This window comes from Thunnus albacares, chromosome 15 (genome assembly GCF_914725855.1).
Source record: "Thunnus albacares chromosome 15, fThuAlb1.1, whole genome shotgun sequence".
NCBI lineage: Eukaryota > Metazoa > Chordata > Actinopteri > Scombriformes > Scombridae > Thunnus > Thunnus albacares.
Window position 1 is genome coordinate 13,668,492 of NC_058120.1, and position 19,945 is coordinate 13,688,436.

A 19,945-nucleotide genomic window follows, 5' to 3' on the forward strand; every position below is an offset into this window, starting at 1 on the left:
GACAGTAGGATATGTCTCTCACAGGTAGCTGACATTATCGGTCTGACTCCAGGAGCCTCATGCGTATGTACTCAAAATGTAATTTAAGTGAACCATTTTTGTGAACATGATTATGAACATGATGGAGAAAATAATACCCTCATCAACTATGCAGTATTATACAGTCTGGACATTTAAATACTCCTGAATGAATTGGTTTTAATTGGTAGTTATATATCCTTGCAATAATAGAAAACAAAGCACAGCATATGAGGTGATTATTTTAAGACTTGTTTGAATTTGTGACCATAAATATACCTTTTAAGATATTTGCTTTTGTACAACACATTACATCATATTCCAACACATCCATCCATCAGCTGCTTGCAGGTCACAGTTTTCAGGCACTAGATTAGCCAAGACATCCTTTTCCAAAGCGACCTTATCCAGCTTCTCAGCACAAGATCCATCATTTCCATCTGCCCTTGATTTTCCTACGGCTTTAAAAATGCTGGCTAATCTAATATTTACAAATTGGTCATTAATACCCCTTCATTAGAGGAGATAAAACCCTGCCAATCAGACAGAAGAAAGATAGCATAGCTCTGCCCTAAATCAGTTAACAGCCTGAGTGGGTGAAGTTAATGATGCAGTCAAAACCCTTTGAAAACTGGGTAGATAGTGACATAATAAGCTATAAATACACAAATGTGAGTAGCCATCAAAGACAGCATATGGTATGTGTTAAAAGACTTAAAACTAACATTCAATACTTGCAATCCTATGCTCTCTGATGAAGATGGAGTAAAGAAAGTGGAAATAATCATCAGCGGAAAGCAGCATTTCTACAGCACAGCATTAAATGTTAGCTTGTCGCCAATATAGTTCGAGAAGAAATGTGTCAGCACTGTGGGATTCCTTTGAGAGATAAAATAAATCGCTTGTTACTTTGTGATGACTTGCATTCATTTCACAGAAGATAATCCCATACTCCCTGATGCTTATTTTTTGCTCTTATACCTGAACATGTCCCCTTAAAACATATCCGGTGGGTCTGTCCAACACTAGGCCATACCTCAACACATAGCATATGGATTTAAACATAAAACACATTGAGGAAAGTTAAGAAAGTGAGCTTTCACTGTGCTGTACATGCAATTTATTTACTCGTGAACCACTTTCCATGAATCAAATAAAATCAAGATGCTCGCTAACTATGGCGTCTGTTTGAAGGTGCAGCATTCTTCTGTGCTAATTGCCTTCAGTCAGATAAACAGGATGCTTCTAAGGCATTAGACTAATAATAGTGTAAGCATGGTGAAGGCAAACACCACCTGGCAAATGTCACAGACAAGTCAAGTGACAGAGACGAGGGTCATGTTTACACTGAATCAGCAGTAATTGTGTGTGATTGAGGTAATACAGACTAATTGTGTCTACATTCATGGGATTTATTCTGTGCAAACTGAAGCATTACTCCAGAGAAGCACTTACGCAAGATAGCATATATTTTTTTATTATTTTCTCAATTGCTTGTTTGTTTCTGGAATTACAACTGTCATGAAGAGGAAGTACATTTAAACAGTATTCAGAAATCAAACTAATTACACTATAAATAGGGTTGGCCAGACGGACCTGATTTTTTTTTTTTCTTCCCTCCCCCATTTCTTCTCTGAAGCCAGTCAATAAACAATCTGCATAACTTTACCGCATCAATATTTAATGTGCCAGCTAAAGGTCTCCTCTCCTACAGGTCTCAGTCAGTCTGGTTTTGATGTTTACTACTTTGAAATTCGCCACAGACACAAACAGTCCCAAGGGGCTTCACTGCTCTGTGTGAGTGTGTGTGTGTACGTCTGTGTGTATGCATATTAAAGAATGTTTATGTGTTTTTAATATTTTTTTTATTCTACTTTGCAAGTCTGCCTTTGTTTGTGTGTCTGAGGGTGTTTCCTTACATCAGAGAGAGAGGCCTCAAAGCCCTCCCAAGCCAGTAGAAACGATCTGCTCCTCCAAATTGCTCACAGCCGGTCTATCAGTGGGGAGGGGAAAATATGAGGGTGAATTTTTTTAACGACGAAAACAAATGAGCCAACACAGGCACACAATTAGGGGGAAGTCATGGCTATGTGTCGTCTTTAGATGAGCAACATGATGGCCTCTTTACCCCTAGCGGGGGTAAAGCCCTGCCCCAGGAGATGGCTCATTAGGGCTGAAGAGGGGTGAAGAGGAGGGGCTGCTGACAGTCAAAACAGTGGGCGTGGAGAGAGGGGGTCGCTGCCACTCAGGGAGAAGAGGGGCTCGGCTAAAGTCCTTTCACATCAAGGGCCATTCTGATTCTGTGGAAGACATTAGCTCATGGTGCGACTTACTGCTGCGAAATCATCATGTCACACAAAGGACAGCTGCCATAAGGGCTGCATTAACTCTAGTGCCAAAATATTGCCTCATCACTTTGGCTGCTTTGTGTTGTTTTCTTCTTCTTTTTCAAATTTTTGTTCACAGTTGAATCTCGCATCCTGAGAATTTTCTGACCACATTATGTCCACAGTATGTCTCTTATCAATAAAACTTTTGAACCTACAAAGAATAAGCACAAACCATATGAGGAAACATCAACATCCTAATAATCTCCCCAAGAAAGAGGTATTATTTGAGTGAAATTAAGAGGGACTGTAATATCTTAGCTGATCTGACAATAATGAAACCACTCATCAATTATACTTAATGAATTGTAATGTGGAAGTGTCATTTACAGAGTTGGTCTTCATCACTGATATAATCACAAGAGGATGCATCTCATTAATCATGATCTGTCTGTGCATTTTTTGGATCCGGTTGTGTCTGAACTTGTTTAAAAGGGTTTCCGAATCACAATTCAAACTCTGTAGGATTCAGCAGAACAAAGAAAGATCATTGTAAACAGGAACTGTACATAGAGGCTTTATCTGATAGTGAGACTGGGAGCATTACTGTAAGGAATAAGTGAATGTGATCTCCATTACAAAAGCCTTTGTTCATCAGGCACGGCAGCCTTTGGTCCCATTATGGGACTGCACATGTGGCACACTCCTGGGTCTTTAAAAGCTGGAAGAGTGCCACCAGATGGTTAAGAGCAGAAGTGAAGATGTCATTTTCCACCCTGCGTCTTTTTTAATGATCCATGACAACATACTGTATCTCATTACAGGCTCTCACATACTGTACAGTGCATAGACGTTATTTAATTAAAAGAAAAGTATGAGGTAACTTAATCAACAGTCCCTAAACAGTAGTTTAGATTTCAATGTCTATGTGTTAGTAAAGACAGAATTGCTCTCAACTGCACATGCGCACTGACAACTTCTGTATTTGACTTTTTAGGCTAAGCTGCATCCTTTATGACTGCATAACAACAGAGATCTCCCCATGGAAAGTAAGTCCCTGATTTCCTGATGCAACACTAACAATTTGTCAAACTTTCTCTTTGGAGATGACCGCCATGCTTTGATTCACTGTTGATCAAAGGAACTAAACCCAGACTGATTCATTTGTTTTCTGTTTCTCTTGTTGGAATACCCTGTGCGCCTGTATTCAACGGAATTTGCATACTGGGTATTAGCTTTGGAACAAACTGGGCTTCACACAAACAAGCGCACACAGCTTTATTTAAGCAGCTAATTGAGAATCGAGTAAGCATCTCTAATCTGTTTAACAAAAAGAAATAGTATTTTCTCATCTAATTAATATTCTCAGTTTAGCTAATTAAAAATCCAAACAAGAGTATTGAGTTTAGCGTGAAGTAAGACTGACAGGAGTTTAGTACCCGCATAATCACGCCACACAGAGCCATGTGGAAAATAACATCAGAATAGTTTTTTTAGCTTGTCATTTGAAGCTTGCTTTTAAAAAGTAGTTTCCAGACTTCCATGGAGGAAAAAAGTCAGTCTCATGAAGATATTACCAAAAACCATAATAACTACTGTGGGGTTTTGAACAAAGGTAAATTTACACCATTCAGCTTAAGCGCCTTCTGTGTTCTTCTCACACCCTCATTTATAGCTCATCATGAAATAGAAGTGACGTTAACTAAAGTGTTAGGTAAGACTCCTTTTTGTTAAATGGATGTAATGTGTCTTTGTGACTCATATTCTGATGGACACTGCATCTACTGTGCATCAAAGCTAAGTGCTCTTTGCACAGCTTTTAATGACCATGGATCTGTAAAACCATTTATGATTTTGGATCCGCATTTTTCTTAATTCATCTCTTGGCTTTTCGCAGGTGAAGGTGGAATGCACTTAACAGCATAGATGTGTCACTGCAGGATGATAATCTCTCAGGAATAACTCACTATGCAACAACATGTGTTTGATTCCCACATCCTTATGTACTGACTGAAAATAGCCCTAACCTCTCCTGCATGAGATATGTTTAAAAAATAAAAAATTGTCATGAAATCAGCTACTTTCAAGGGTCCTTTTCAAACTAATGTGTCACCAACCCAATGGTCATTTTTGCTGTTTTCTTGTTTCAAGGACACACACTGCACAGCAAGTTTATGTCTCACACTCTCAGTTCCTGACCTTGGACAAAATGGCTACCACCTCTATCAATCACCACCTCAACCAAGAACAGGAGAAAATGATGCCACTAACAACATTATCACAGCACTTGTTCACATCTCATTGATTTGACAAAAGCCATCACTCAGCAGTGTCAGTCACATGGTTCACTGCTCTGTTAAAGGAAGGATGGGCAGCACAAAAGATCAGATTCTATAAAACCCCACTGATAGGGTTTTTAACGTACAATTTCTTTTTACCCTCTGAAATTAAATGTACCATGTGGAGATTTTGACCTTAAGTAGTGCTATGGAGCAGTTTGAATGTACATGTGCATGAGGATGCACATGCACGCACACGCAGGTAACATGATGTACATTCCTGCCAATCACACTATTCCACTGATCGACAGGTGCCAAGAAACGGATGCAAATACGCCAACAAAGGCAGGAAAGAGGAATACTCCTAGCTAGAACACATGGATGTAAACAATGCAGATTTTCAAAATGTTTTAAGAAAACTCTATAAGGCACTTTTGAGAAAAAGAACTTGAAAAAATGTTCATGATCAGAAACATTTTACAAAATCATGCAATTCAAAATATTACAAACTATGGCCTCAAAAATGTCCATAGAATTGAATCAACATCCCATTGACAAAGCCAACAAACACTGAACATTATCTCTTCACAAAGGAAGTATTTATTAGGGCATTTTACTGTATCACATTAGACTGTAAGCTATTCCTGTTATTTTGTCCACGCCCTGCATCAACATCAAGAATCTGTTTCTCATAAATGATTGTATATCTGAGTGTTTATATAGGTGAGTTCTGCAGGCTTTCTGTATCTCTCAGATACTGTGATACTGTAGGTCCATTGTTCATATGAATAATGTATCTTTGAGATGATATTACTCCAGTGATTTTGTATTTCCACTGACATAAAGTTGGAGGGCTTGCAAGACACAGAAGAGGCGAAATCGATGCAGCAGAAGCCAAGAAATTCAGATTTTTAGTCCCTAATATGGTACCTATGCTTCCCACAATGCAGCTCAGTAACATCTTATGTCAGACCCTCCCTGCCTAGTGAATTTCCATGTCTTTCAAATTTTAGGTCCCAAGTTTGTAACCCAGGCTTTTTGTTATATATTTGAGATAACAAGATAACCCTGATGACATAGGGTTTTTTTCTCCTCCAGAGCCACAGAAGACATTATACAAATGTTCTTCAGGCTGAATAGTGCGCCTTGTTTATAGTGTCGGGGAGAGTACACCACATTCCTAAAACAACAGAGCTCTCCCTTCCACTTTATAAGACAGATACTCTAATTAGCCTGTCAAAAAAAGAAAATGCCTTTAATGTTTTTATTAATTATTGATCACACTAGAACCATCGCCGCTGTGCTCCATCTCTGACATATAGACCGCATAGCGCTCTGTTTTCCAGCGGACAGTGGCACGCCCCTATCCCCTGCGGGATACTGATGTCACACTATTCATCATCTCCTATTGAGAGGCAATGAGGGAATGGATTCACCTATGAAGGTCCCCAGCGGTAACTCCCTAGACATCCCTTGCCGCCCTCTCGTCCCCTCTGTGGTGTCCCAGGGGAGGTTTCAATTAAACAGCCCGAATGTTTGGGACATTTTAATCCCCCTTCCATCTCGTTTATCTCTGCGCCCACACCTCTGGAGCCCAGACAGTGGAAGAGTGCATCCATGGATAAAACCATCTCTCTGTTCACTTTGTGTACTTCTCCTCTATATGGAGATTAGAGGCACAGTGTGTACGGGATTAGTCTTCTTGTGCATATTTAGAGGCCATACAGAGAGTGTCTTATTAGATTCTGTTTTGACACCACTGGTTAGCATTAAGCCTCGGTAGATTGAAACAGGACTGAAGTAAAACTTGTTTACCAGAAAATTAATTGGTTGTGAATGGCAAAATTACTGGATAAAGATGTGATTTTGAGCTCAGTCGTCTACTTTCTGTCATCCAGTTCTTCTTAGGGGAAAAATACTGTCAGGGAGCAGCTACTTAATTTAACTTTTCATTATAAGGAATTCACTTGGTAGACGTTCTGTGTTTCTTCACTTGACTGCACTGGCAAAAGTCTTGTTCATGCTATTTTAGTGCGGTACATGACTTTGGAGAATTTGAGGGGAAATAACAAGATGTCTGTACTTTCAGCCTATGAAAGGGTGGTTTCAGACCTTTTCTCAAGATTTAATGTTAAGATTGGTATGTTTGTGAGAGGGAAAAAAATGGATGTGATGACCTTTAACAATCAAAGTGAATAGCCATCACTCTCTTTTCAAAACGTATGCTAAGCTTGGCTTCGATTTGTGTCTCATATAATTGACTTTGTGGTTTTACAGTGCGTGTGCTTGCTCTGCATAACCAGTCAGAGACAATCTTTGGCCGGCAATTTGCCGAGAAACAGCTTGTTAATGGTCAATTGATTAGGGCTTAATGGGAGTATTGATCTAGGTGATCTAGAATGTAAATTTTTCATCCAATGTTCTGAACTCAAACAGGATAGCTGGCACGTCTCTGCAGGTCATGTGTTAAATGTACATCATTAGTGTTCTGCTTTCAGCTTCTCACTCAGCTGCCAACCCAAGCATGAGGAGATTAGGGCAGAGGAAAATTAACCTGAGCAATCTTCTCCATAATCATGTAGTTATACAACTATCAGCGCAGTTTTGCATGATGCTCATTAAAAACGATCTGCACTCCAGCGCTGTCCTGTCATCATGCATTTTAGAAAAGCTGAATCATTTTTGATGGAAGAGTTGGTTTATTTCTTTCCCAGTCCAATCAGGGAAACATATATATTTTCTCTGCTTTTCTGCGTAAATCAGTACTTAATGTATCTGTTCTGTTCATTTGCACTTTCCAATTCACAGTCTAATGCACTCTTCATTAATGGGAGCTGCCTGCCTTAATGTGTTCAGATATGTGAACAGCTGCAGCATTAAAAGTGTTTCAATTTATTCAGATCACACACACCACTGTTTGGCCACTCTAATATGCTTTTAATACGCTTTTAAGTCATAGGAACATTTTGTATTGTACTTTGACAAATATTTTAGTTTTGTCATTTTAATCTGTTCTGTTCTGTCTCTCTCTATGTATACATGTGTACAGTAATGTCTATCAGTCTGTGTGTCAGACAGAGAACCATCTAAACCATCTAAAGACAATCAACATGTCTTTGGTAAAGGATGTGAGAGTGCCCGGGAGCCAGAGAGATTCATCACTCATCAGACACTGTTAGGGAAATTTAGGAGCTTAATTTTGTCGTTCCGGGCGGTTGATACCTCCAGCAATTCAACATTGTTATACCAGAGACTGATGTCTCCTCTATAACTGATGTGCACTTGGGCAGCAATTCCTCAAGGAGAGGGATGGTCTCTCCTGCTGGAGTTAATGATGTCATGCTGGTGGTTGATCAGACTTTTTTTTTTTCTTTACTATCCTTGGTGGTATTCTCAAAGTATATTAGGTAGTGCTGAAATAATTAGTTGATTAACAGATTAATTGATCAACATATATCTGGAATTATCATCATATCAGTCATTCTAGCATCACATAAAAAATGTTTCATGACAAATGTGATTGTTTTAAATAGTCAAGTTTTATCTTGCTCATATTTCTCTGATCCTGTTTTGTTGTGTTGGATGTGATTGTTGTAAATTAATGTGTTCTTATGTAACTCTGTGACACCTATTGTATGCCGCCATTTTGGCAGGATCTCTCTCGTAAAAGAGATAACGACTCTCTAGATATTTCCTGATTAAATAAAGGTTAAATAATAAACATAATTCACAGCACTTTTGAGAATCAGTTAATAATATATGTCGTTTATCAAGCATGTATGAAACAAAAATAGCAAACTATTGCTGGTCCCAGCTTCTCGGATGTGATGATTTGCTGCTTTTATTTGTTTTATATCATTGTAAATTGAATAAATGGGTTTCAGACCATTGGTCAGGCAAAACAAAGAACTTGAAGGCATAACACTGAGCTCTGATAACATATTTTGGGCATTTTTCATTATTTTCTATTATTTCTTTCAATTTTAAACTGAGAATATGCGCAGATCATTCAAAAAATTGTATTTGTAAAGGCTATCCTAAAGCTGTCATCTGAAACTTTACTCTATGCCTCAACTCACCTTAGAAGTCATAGTTCTCTGATACAATCAACTACAATTTTACAGAGGCTGAAAGCCCAATCAGTTGGTCAATGTGACTTCAGTCTTCAGCTGAAAAGAAATAAGATGTGCCCTACAAATCCATTTTGACATTGCTGGGGGCTTAAGATATGGAGGTGGTTGATCTTCATATTGCTGCTCTACTTGTACCTGGATCTCCATTTTAATAGGCTAATTACTGGGCAGCTGGCCTGGCGGCCTGCGCCTGCCTCAGTCAGAGGTCTGGTTCTGAATGGACTACAGCCTCTGCCAGTAGACTGGAGACAGCTGGCTGTGTAGTGTGCTTTCCAGAGATGTCAGAGGAATCCTTTTCTAATCCTCCGCTCCCCTGCTGGGAGCCTGTTGTTGGAGAGGCATCACACAGAACATATGACACCACTGATAAGAGGGGCGCCATAAGATTCAGTCAAATTAAAAACAGGACCACTTTGTGTTATTAGCTAACTGTTTGTCAGAATTTTATCACCCTCGATATGATACTTATTCAAACATCATTTTGGCTGTAACACAGGTTTTCTTATGAACCAAGTGCAGCATTTCAAGTAGCGGAGAGGGTAGACAGTGCTTGGATTTAATAATTTATTCTCCTAATCCCTGTCTGGATGAAGTGTGTGTCATTCAGAGGTGTGAATGAAGTCAGATCTCAGGGGGATTGCAGTTGGATTTCTGCTGGTAAACCAAAAGAAACAACTTTCCACATGATTTGCCATGGAGCAGCATCAGACAGCACAGAAAAAGTGTTCTGCTTCCACTCATTTAAACCATTCGTGATACTTCTGTGAGATAGTCAAGTAAAGGTCTGTGCCCATTAAATTAGATAATCATGCGCAGTATCTAAAAGAAACTTCCTGTTGATGACCTTTTTTGCTTTTCATTTAAATTTGTTGGGTTTTATTCACATTGGGCTCAGATAAGCTACACAGTGAAACAGTTTGGGAGTGCTTAGCTAATTGCTCTGCAGTTAGATAAGCATCTTGGAAAAGCTCCAGACATGTGAATTATGAGCATACTCAGATTTAACTACCCTATACACTGATGCAACTTTGAACACATGGAGGTCGGGCCTGGGAAATAATGTTTTTATATATGGGGTAAACAGACTCCTGTCTACTGGTACACAGTAGTGATTGGAGTGGACTTCAATGGGCATGTGGATGTGGTAGGACAGATGGTGGTGGATTTTGCGAAAAGGATGGAAATGGCTGTGGTAAATACTTCAAGAAGAGGGAAGAGCACAGGGTGGCATATAAGAGTGGAGGAAGGTGCACACAGGTGGACGATGTCTTATGCAGAAGGTGTAATCTGAAAGAGATTTGAGACTGCAAGATGGTAGAAGGGGAGAACATAGCTAGGCAGCATTGGATGGTGGTCTGTATGACTTGGAGACCAAGAAGAGGAAGAGAATGAAGGCAGAGGATCAAATGGTGGAAGTTGAAGAAAGAAGACTGTTGTGTGGAGTTCAGGGAGGAGTCAAGACAGGCACTGGGTGGAAATGAAGAGTTGCCAGAGGGCTGGGTAACTACTGAAGAAGTGGTGAGGGAGACAGCAGGAAGGTACTTGGTGTGTCATCTGGACAGAGGAAGGAAGACAAGGAGACTTGTTAGTGGAATGAGGAAGCACCGGAAAGTATATGGAGGAAGAAGTGGGCGAAGAAGAAGTGGAATAGCCAGAGAGATGAAGAAGACAGGAGTATAAGGAGATACAGTGTAAGGCAAAGGGAGAGGTGGCGAAGGCTAAGGAAAAGGTGTATGGCGAGTTGTACGAGAGGATAGACACTAAGGAGGGAGAAAAGGACTGTAATGATTGACTAGACAGAGGACTGAGCTAGGAAGGATGTGAAGCAGGTTAGGGTGATAGACTACTGAGAAGAGTGTGTTGAGAAGGTGGAAGGAGTACTTTGAGGGGTTGATGAATGAAGAAAATGAGAGAGAGAGAGAAGGTTGGATGATGTGGGGATAGTGAATCAGGAAATGCGGTAGACTCGCAAGGAGTAAAGGCAGCTATGAAGAGGGTGAAAAGTGGAAAGGCGGTTGGTCCAGATGACATACTGTGGAGGCATGGAGATGTTTAGGAGAGATGGCAGTGGAGTTCTTAACTACATTGTAACACAATCTTGGAAAGTGAAAGGATGCCTGAGGAGTGGAGAGGAAGTGTACTGGTACAGATTTTCAAGAATAAGGGTGATGTGCAAAGCTGTAGTAACTACAGAGGTATAAAGTTGATCAGCCGCAGCATAAAGTTATGGGAAAGAGTAGTGGAAGCTAGTAGAGGTGATGATTAGTGAGCAGCAGTATGCTTTCATGCCAGGAAAGAGCACTACAGATGCAATGTTTGCTTTGAGAAAGTTGATGGAGAAGTATAGAGAAGGTCAGAAGGAGTTGCATTGTGTCTTTGTGGATCTAGAGAAAGCATATGACAGGGTGCCGAGAGAGGAGGTGTGGTATTGTATGAGGAAGTCAGGAGTGGCGGAGAGGTATGTAAGAGTGGTGCAGGATATGTATGAGGGTAGTGTGACAATGGTAAGGTGTGCGGTTGGAGTGACGGATGGTTTCAAGGTGGAGGTGGAATTACATCAAGGATTGGCTCTAAGCCCTTTCTCGTTTGCAATGGTGATGAACAGGTTGACGGACGAGATCAGGCAAGAGTCTCCGTGGACTGTGATGTTCGCGGATGACATTATGATTTGTAGCGAGAGTAGGGAGCAGGTTGAGGAGAGGCTGGAGAGATGGAGGTATGCACTGGAGAGGAGAGGAATGAATGGGAGGGGAGGACAGCAGAAATGTAAGGATGCAAGGAGTGGAGGTGACGAAGGTGGATGAGTTTAAATACTTGGGGTCAACTGTTGGGGTCAAGTAACGGAGAGTGCAGAAGAGAGGTGAAGAAGAGAATGCAGACAGGGTGAAGTGGGTGGAGAAGAGTGTCAGTAGTGATCTGCAACAGAAGGGTACCAGCGAGAGTGAAAGGAAAGGTTTACAAGAGGGTAATGAGACCAGCTGTGTTGTATGGTTTGGAGGCGGTGGCACTGACAAAAAGACAGGAGGCAGAGCTGGAGGTGGCAGAGGTGAAGATGCTAAGATTTTCATTTGGAGCAACGAGGATGGACAGGATTAGGAATGAGTATATCAGAGGGACAGCTCAGGTTGGACAGTTTGGAGACAAAGGGAGAGAAGCGAGATTGAGATGGTTTGAACATGTGCAGACAGAGGAGACATGCTGGTTATATTGGGACAAGGATGCTGAAGATGGACCTGCCATGCAAGAGGAAAAGAGAAAGGTCAAAGAGGAGGTTTATGGACACCACAGAGGAAGATGCAGAGGACAGGAAGAGATGGAAATGGATTATCCGCTGTGGTGACCCCTAATGGGAACAGCCAAGAAGAAGAAGAAGAAGAAGGAGAAGAAGAAGAAGAAGAAGAAGAAGAAGGGGGAGGAGGAGAAGGAGAAGGAGAAGGAGAAGAAGACTCCTGCCTACTGCATATAGAACCACACAGTAGAGGGACCAATACAAGCACAAAGTGGGTGGTAGAATATGACTTTCACCTGGTGAGCAGCAGCATCAATCTTTCTCGAAAAAGAAGAATAAGACCCATCAAGATTAGAGGGATGAGTTTAATTCACTGGCAGGCTTGTGGAAAAGGATAAAACATGTTTGATATTTCAATAATAAGAAAAATACCACTATAAGCCTTTTACTTTGAGATGCCAAGGGGGATAGAGGAAGCCGCTCACTCTATAACTCATAAAATACATGATAGAAAAAGTCCTCTGTGCTTCTCAGGTTAAGAAAGAGGTGCTCACAAAACGAGTGCATAAATGTCAAGTATAGAATAATGTTATATATGCTTTAATTTCATCTCTGAAAGTGTCTTGTCAAGTTTGAATTAAAATGTAGGATTTGAATATACATATATTGTTTTTAAAATAGTCCCTGTGTTTAAAAGACACTGTCAAACCAATAGAAAAGCCTTTTGTTGCTTGTGTATCATAGTGATACCTACATATCAGCAGAATAAAAATGGTCTGTGCGTTTCAGGAAGGGGCTCAGCAGAGTCTGATTGATTTGGCTGTAACAGTGACAACAGGCCTCCCCTGTGTTTCACTCCACATAATTCTTTGATTAATGCCATGCATCCCAAAATCGCTCCACTGCAACACGAAATCGAATTAAATCACCTGGATACAATCTGTAATTGATTGGAAATGTCAAAGAAGAGGGGCAATATCATTAATAACTTGAAGGATTTTTCAAAAATGCGGATTACGTTAAAGATTTCTTTTTATATTGTGTTTATTTGGCACATAATGCATTTCATCATGCTGGTTGGTGGTATCAGGATGTCACATGTGAGGTATCAGTGTTGAATATCATCTTTCTTCTTTCAGTCCCTATTTCACCTTGACAGATGCCTGTGTCACCACAAATCCCTACAGGCTGAGAAAATTCAGATGTATGTTTCATTGTTGTTGGTTGTTGTATACAAAATCAGAAGCCACAGATCACTAAAGCATTAAATGAAAGCACTGTACTCTTCTATCTACTTCACAGTGTACGACTTTGTTTCAAATCAATACTGTAAATTATTGAAGTCACAGGATGGGGATATGCCAAATGATATTCATTGAAGGGAATGATGTTCCCCTGGGCTGTCAATAAAGCAGCACATGTTCTTTCACTCCACATCTTGGCAAGCCTATTGTAGGTTGGAAATTCCTACTTTGTCAGATTGCATTTTCAATTACAGACTTTCATAATTCCTTTCATGCAAGAATGTATTGCTTCAGTGATTGATCTTCTTAAATCTGCCTATTCCCACCTATCCCTGTGATAAGCTGACAATGTGCTGTAACACATAATACATAAGGAGCCTGAAGGTGCGTCTAGTTGTCCTATTTCAAGCTCTGTGTTGTGCAGCTAGATTTTTTTTAAAGGTTACTTAATATCTGTAAGTGTGGTGGAGAGTGGCAGAAGAGAGCAGTAGGGAGTAGAATGACATGAATGTATCAGCCGGATGCAAATACAAAATGCAGTAGCATATAAAAACACTAAAGTCAAAAAGCATATTCTATAAGAAGGTATTTTGAATGAAAACCTTTATTCATGCAAAAAACAAAAACAACAAACAAAAACAAAAAAAAAACAACTTGGTTTTGCAGGAGTGGATCAAAAGAATGTAGAAATAATAAGGTAGTTAGATTATAAAATGTAACAAAGAGTAAAAAAAAAGAACATACAAAAAAGATAGCTACAAAATTTCAAATATATGATAACATAGACAAACATGTCAACATGTTAAACAATGTCTTTTTGAATTTTTATAAAATGCAAGAATGGTATACAATGAGGATGCTAAATTAATTCTTTGTGACCTGTCTTTAGGTCCTGAAATCCTCATAAAACCACAAACTAACTAACTAACTAACAAGATCTAGAGCACCAGTTTCATGTGTTACAATTCATATTTCACATTCATGTTTTCTATTCAAAGCTCTTTGAAATTCAACAACACGTACAAACCCCAAGTGCTCTGACTAATATTACCATTTTACAGCACTTCACTCTCCCTTTAAGTGGCAGTTATCTTTGAAACTCTTCTTTTGAAATCTCTTCACACAGTATTAATAAAGGGCTCATTTTTAGTCAGCCATTTTTAATTTTTGATGCAGATGTCTCGTGACCATCAGCTTTGGAGTCCTCAGTGAGTTGTGTTTGCCGTTATAAAGGGATCAGTAACTCAGATTTTTAACCTCTCCTCCCTGTCATCCAATGAAATAATGGCTTTTTTTTCTGGCATCACAGTGCTTTGAGCAAATGCAAATTCAGTGCAATGTGTGCAAATGTGGGATCATTAGTAGCCGTCACATTAGACAGACCGCATATCACCTTCCCTCAAGCTCTGCTGACCCACCATTTTTAAGAAAATATGCAAGGCAAACAAGCGCAATACATCCTGGGCTGTGAAGGTCCAACAGTTTCTGATGTGTGATACACACTGATGTGTGACAGCCATTATTATTCTAGCTGTCAGTATTACACACATAAGTGAGCAGATGATGTCTTATGAGTAGTAGTATCCTGATAGAACCATCAATATCCACATCCTTGGCCTCATTCACTCCGTCACACCTTGTTCCACTGTGTGTGTGTATGTGTGTGTGTTGTGGTGAGTGGGAGGTTTATGAATAAATCGACAGAGTGTGAGATTTTTGAGCATTTTTGCAGGAAATGGGCGACAATGCATCAGAGCTTCCATGCTTCCCCATAGCCCTGTGCCATGTCTTGTCTATATCAGAACATCATCACTGACTCACACAATTGTGGCCATCAAAAGGGACACATTATTTACTCTCAAGCATTTTTCTGGAGACCTCTGCTACACAGCAGCAAAAACACACATGTTAACACCTCAAATCATAGGCACTCACTCACTTTCAAAACCATTTCCTCTTTGGTGTCATCGTTCTGTTTTCTAGACTTTTTAAAAAATCTGCTTTAGAGTTTAATTCAAATTTTAGAATAACCAAAAAAAGGCATGAACGGCCGTTTTTTTAAAAATATATTAAAAGTTAACGTGGTGTTAAAAGAAACTCTCTCTATGTGCTATTGCTTTAAGTAATACCAAGGTTAGAGTTTTGTGTGCTAATTGAAAGAGCAACAACAAGCTTTCATCTCTCTTTCTTCATTTTCTTTTCATTCTGATTGTAACTGAATTCCCTTCTATAATCATCATCTCCTGCTGCGAGCGTGGCCATCAAGAGGCACTTGCCACATATTACTATACACATTATTTACTCTCAAGCATTTTTCTTTACACTCGTGCCTCCATCTTGCTCCTTTTTTCCGCTCTTTGTCCCCTTACATGTGCAGGAGGAGATAATTTCTTGGCTTTCCTCACCGCCCTTCTTGAGTAAATCCTGGCTGACAGTTTAATGGCCCTAAGACATGTGGGTATAGAGTCTGCAGAGAAAGGCCTGATATCTATACCCAGCTGACCGACGGATGAGCAGTGGAAAAGGACTGAAGAGAATGGGGGATGTGTCTGAAACGTGTGAGGTGTATCATTCTCTTCAGCAAGCCTGCAACTAAGTTCAATCCAGGACACAGCAGCAAAGAAAAGGGGCAGGAAATAAGGTGGACCAGTATTTCTGTCTTTAATAATGTGGCAGTAATGCTTACAGTGATAAATTTGGACAAGCTTTCCACCCATTTATGAGTAAATTCACTGTCAACTGAAGAAAGTTGTAGAAAGATGTGACAAACAGTCATTTGGATTCCAGTGACTGCATACAATGCAGCCAAAACTATCCATGAATAAGAATTAACATAGAAATCCAAATGTGATTTTGTAGCACAGGGTTTTAAGAGGGATTTGCATAGTTTAAGATCCTCACTCAGCATCTCACTTTGGCCCGACATATGCTGAGTGACAGCTTTGGCCAAACATATGCATCTAATCTTAATATGCTGCATGTGCATATCACAGCAAGATAAAGAGAGCAAACTCCACCAAATCAAATCATGGGGATCACTGTGGTTGGATGATACCAGTTCCTGCACTGCCATCCGAACGTCATCCTTACATACTTGTGCATGTGTGGCTGTGTGATTATTTTTATATGTACGGTCATGTTTGTGTGAGTCTGCAACACTTTTATAAAACAAAACCATTATAATATGCAGTGTGTGTGTGTTTTTTGCCTTCAAGGGATTTGATCCACAGCAAATCTGTAACTAATTTAAAGGCATGTCCTCTTCAACGAGCACCGCTGGAGGCCCATATTGTTTACATAAAGAATTCCTTTTGAAGTTTATTAGCTTTTTAACTGGCTTTATTTCTTTGATCCCTCGTGGGAGGGAGTACAGTAAGCTTTATTGTAAACTAGCATAGCTGCTCTCCCCATAGCCACTTTTATTAAAGCTGCCTTGCTTAAGAAGACTTCATTTCACCTTTGTGTTTAAAAGCAGAAGTCTGTCTAGGAGTTCTGTTCTGATTTTGCATCTTCCCAGATATAATGTGTAGTTTTTTCACCATTTGGCAGGTGATTTTGTATCCTGATATGAAATTAATGCAGCATTTCTGTACGATGGAATCCAGCAAGAGATCAAGTTTTGGTCTATCAAGACAATGAGCTGCTTTTGTGCTCAGTTAAACCTTCTTTATATCTGCCTGTCTACTTCTTGTGTAGGAAGAGTTCATCTGCAGTTGTGACAGAGACAACACGCAACTTAGCTGCAGGCCTAAAGAGGATGTCTGTGTGCCTCTAATCTCTTGGGATGCTATCCAAAACAAGAGTGAACTGTAGTAGGGATTGACAGTCAAGCTTGTACTTTCATTGAGAAACTGAAATGTTGCACAACTAATTACAGTCGAAGCTAGACGAGAAAACATAGTAATTATAATTATCTTTCATTGACTTTATCAGTCAGTTCTCTTAATTGTGAAACATAATGGAAAGCCCTTGTTGTGAATACCTATACCAGATGAACACATAGACATGCAGACATGTGTTTCTTTAGATAATTTACTACCCTAATCAATAGAAGTTTAAGGGCTAGTTTGACCAGGACTCCAGGGCATTGAGTTTTCATATCACATATTGCATCTTTAATTGTTTGACTGAACAATTACGGCATTTAAAGATTAGCATCAACAGTTGGCTCATGTCCAAACACGTAGCAATGTGAGTCTACTGCTGTGTTCTTTGGTCTTAATGTCAGACAGGACATCCTTAGTCCCATCTCAAACCCCCCTGCTGATTTCACACAGTAAAGTCATTAGATTCAATTTGGTTTTGTAAATGATGCACTGGTACCGTGGCACCCATTCAAGGCAGGCTGGGTTTTAATTACCGTTAATTACAATTTGCATAAAGCTTTTTAGCAAACGGCTCCTGAAGCGGCTGTAATAATTATACATGTAAATGAATGGTAAGCTGATAAAGGCTTGTGAGGGTGTGCGGCTGCTCAAAAAAAGGGTCCACTTTTAAAAAGCCATCTGATAAGTGAAAGTCAAACGGAAAAGAGCGAAATGAATGTGCCACGGTTGGGGAATGTGTGACAATAATAAAAGAGTGTCTGTTTGCTCAGATGTCATGTGCAGAGAGAATAGTCGTATCTCATGTAAGCCAATATACTTATTTTGCAAATTACACTAAATAAAGCAGATATAGTGAACGGATTGTGGCGAGTGTTTTTGTTAGATTTTAGTTATTTAAGTTAGTTATGTTTATGTCTGGTTTTCTTTTTATGTCAAATATGAAATCCTGTTAACAGTCTGCATTAGACCTTTGAAAAAGATAACGAGAACATATAATATAATAGAGCCATTTCAAGTCTACATTACACAACTCCTCAATCATCTCTAAACTTTTCATAATCAACCAAACCTAAATTGTTAATCTTGCTTGTCATTGTGTCTAGACCCTCACCTCTTCTATTCATCACCTCCTCCTTCGGCAAACGGCTTCATATTGTAAATTGGAAACAATCCTGAGATGTCTCCATCATCAGCCAATGAGCGCCGCTAATAGGAGATAGCCTTCACTCATGTTTTCATTGGCCATGTGTCTATGCCAAACATTGTAGTTAAAAGGTGACACTAAATAAATTGGGCTCCACAGAGATAACCAAGGCTGAAAACTGAAATCACATTTGATGGCAGTCATTAGCTTCGCTTGTTGGACAAATACATCATTCTGTCACAATTTTGGCCCACGGAACCTATTAAATGCCATTAGTGAGGAGTATTTGAAGGCAGCAAATTATCCATGTGCTACAAAGGTTTCTGTATTAAAATTTTCAAAATGTTTGCTTTGACATGGATTATGGGAACTGAATATCTTCAGCTTTTAGCATAGACTCACTTCAGTTGTGACTGTGCAGGGTGTGTATGCTAAAAATGCATGATAATATCCCAATTCAAACGTGTGCTCTCGTTCAGAAAGTGTACTTAAAATCACAGGGGACACCTGCTGCCAATAAATTTTTTGTCATTTTGAAAGAGAACATAAGGTTACTGCGCTACTCTGAATACCATGCTTACAGGTTACCCCCAGTGCATGCCAATGAACTGACATTTAAGTGCATCTCAATTTCTGAATCTTAACAACAATGTCTGACATTCGTAACATCCTCAGGGGGTCTCCTTCTAGGTCATTCCCTTATATTCACCCAATAGGTATGTGCTCTCTGACATGGCTGATAAACAAGACAGCTGTGACAGAGAGGAACCTCTATGGAGCTGATGTCGCCCTGTGACCCTCTTTGGCCCCTTGTCCCGCGTCACTGTTTGAGATGCCATGGTGACAGCCACTGTCAGGGGAGGAGTCTGCGACCTTTGCTTAACTAATGGATCCTTCATCATCCTCCATGCCACTAGCATGAGCCCTGTGTTTATTGCTCTTTATTTTAAATTAAATCCACAGCAGCACCCATCCATCATGGTCGCCCATGACCTTTACTGGAGGTGATGACTTGGCCCTGGAGAAGCTAGTGTGCAGGTTTAAAGCAGTCTACCACACAGAGGACACCGTTTCTTTGAAATGTGTGGGCTGTCTCACATATCTGAAATGGTTAGTTACCTTTGCAGGAAGCAAATAATTGTGGCCAAAATCAAATGAAGCATTCTTAAAGCTGGTATCTTTTATTTTTTTATTAATTACTAAATCATTAATATTGCCATCTGCATAGTAGAGTATCACAAAACATAGTAGAGCATTGCAACCACTGGCACACCATGGTTGAGATACTCTATGTTCTCAGCTTTGGCAAAATATTGGTCAGGTCACACTTGTCTTTGTTGGCAGGGCCGATAAAGTTAATTTAAATCAAGCATACAAGCTCAGTTGTATGTATGTTTTATTAGCTGGAACACTGTCCAGGTTTTGAAATATTTCTAAATTCAAATTTAAAATGAACATCCACAGCATTTCTGCCATCTTTGCTGCATATGTCTTTCCACTGCAGAGAGCAACAACATTAAAGTGTTAAATTTGAGGGAACATTGATTTTATTGTTGCTGGTTTTATTTATTGCACACAAGAGCAGTAGGAATCCCACCCAGTGGATGCATTGTTTGCTTTTTTGCCCTTGAGTGATGTCCTAAATAGTCAGGAATGCTGATCACTGCTGTACTTTGGTTTCCCTGCTGAATAAGAGAGTACCAAAGTAGTCTGTAGAGATTACCTTCCCCAGCTCCCCTGGCTC

The 19,945-nt window shown here is 39.8% G+C and overlaps 1 long non-coding RNA gene across 3 annotated transcripts in view; it reads left to right on the top strand.

The window, feature by feature from the left end:
* Positions 1-4,421, top strand: part of LOC122998761 — a 44,400-nt gene extending 39,979 nt beyond the window's left edge. For all 3 annotated transcript variants that reach the window (XR_006407499.1, XR_006407501.1, XR_006407500.1), the window contains 2 exons: positions 3,343-3,394; positions 4,243-4,421. This is a non-coding gene — a long non-coding RNA (uncharacterized LOC122998761). The remainder of the gene's footprint in view (positions 1-3,342; positions 3,395-4,242) is intronic.
* The last annotated feature ends 15,524 nt before the right edge of the window (positions 4,422-19,945 follow it).